Below are 1874 nucleotides of genomic sequence, written 5' to 3'. Positions count from 1 at the left end.
GCATGCTGTGGTTATTCACGTTCGTCTATGTGTTATGAGTTGAAGGTCCTCATAGTTTATGAACGTTAAACGCGGTTGATTCTTAAGGACGTGACTAACATGCATTTGTTCTCTCATTTTCGGCATCGCAACATGATTTCTATGCGTGCAATACGTCGATAAGAGTAGCAGCCAAGGTCGAAGGTTACCTTGGTGCAGCGTGCTTTGGTCCGGTGAGGGCGATGGTTTCTCTCTCGTTTCCGCGAACGTCGAGGTGCGAACTTGTACGTGGGCAGCACTAATCTTCACTCTACTCCCCTCCGTGCACGGCGTCGAGAAAGATGAACTCCTTGATGTTGCTGCTGAAAACTTAAGCGCTGAGAGGAGGAAGGGATGCTCAAAGGTTGAAGGGTGTATTTATAAGGGTGTGCACTTGAGTGTGCTAAAGGGGGCATGGCGTAGGGTGGCTACAGGGACAACCTAGTCTACTCGGCTGTGGTTGGGCAGCGCTGGCGGTTGGGAAGTCGAGGGGGCTAAAGCTGCACTGGCGTGGAAGTCGAGGGGGCGCTGCTGCTAAGGAATAGGGGTAGGGTGTAGGGAGAAGGGGATTGGTGGAGTTGGGCGGCTGTGGCAGAGCTTCACACACGCACGCCTCCTTTCTCTTGTCTTTCTTCTCCTATTTCCTTTCTTTCTCTTATTTCCTCCCTATTTCCTTTCTTTCTTCTATTTCTTTTCTTCTTTCTTTTACTCATTCTCCTTTGATGGTGCATCTGCTCGCTATTAATAACGATAGACTGTAAAAATAATTCTAAATTAAATCTGTAGATTTAATTCGTTTGCTCCTCTAATATCTAAATTAAATCCGAAGATTTAAATCCTCCTCACAAGCCGGAATAAATTCACGACTTAAGTAACAATATGAAATAACTTCATCCTGATTAATAACGCAACTTTGCTAAGTTGGTTAGAACTTCGAATAATAAATATTCGTCGACTCGAAGATTTACGTCGCGGTTTCAAACACGCGAAGATAAATAAATACGTAAATAAATAAAGCATAAGCTCGGATAAACCTTGCCTTCAATAAAATTCAGAGTCATAACTGAATTCCTATAGAATAAAGGTGTTTCATTCACTAAGAGAGATTAATAAACCCGCATTACTGGGAATTAAATACTGCTAAAAGAGCGGGTCGCTACATACTACCCCTCTTAACAAAAATTTCGTCCCACAATTTGCATATCTGTGTGAAAAGTTCTGGGTTAAGGATCATCTCTTCTTGGTGGGTCGCAGAAAATCTACCAACAGCTTGTAGATCGCAATGATTCATATCACGAATGGCAATCAGGCAAAGTGTTCCAATAGTCTGCTCAACAATTGAAAATGAATAACCATAGGGTAGAAATGAATTTACTGAAAGGTCGAAACAAAATGACCTAATAGTCTGAACCCGTTTGGCTTTTCAGATGAAGGTTTAAAATATATAGGTTTAAAGACCCATATATGACGACTACTGAGATTTTGGCCATGTGGACTGGCCAGGTCCGACACAGCTACTTCTCAACCACTCGAAAATACATTTCCGAACTTGGTAACTCTTGTTCATTGGCTACAAAAGGTATATTTGGTCTAAAATCACCACTTTCTTCTTAGCATCTTAAACATGTCCTTGAGAATATTCTAGAGCTTCACAAACTTGGAGTCTGCCTCCTAATCTAATGCAATCCCTAAACATCTTCTATAGGCGAAATAAGGTAGGCTCAACCTTACTCAACAATCTTCCTCTACATGATCTTAATGTAGTACTTCTAGTACTTAGTGTTCCTTCTCATAGCGCTTGAAATGCAACCATACAATTTGAAGCACTCTTCCGTGTCATTGCAAAAGACCTTCTG

Source organism: Salvia miltiorrhiza, chromosome 7 (genome assembly GCF_028751815.1).
Source record: "Salvia miltiorrhiza cultivar Shanhuang (shh) chromosome 7, IMPLAD_Smil_shh, whole genome shotgun sequence".
Taxonomy (NCBI): domain Eukaryota; kingdom Viridiplantae; phylum Streptophyta; class Magnoliopsida; order Lamiales; family Lamiaceae; genus Salvia; species Salvia miltiorrhiza.
Note: the sequence above shows the minus strand (reverse complement) of the source record.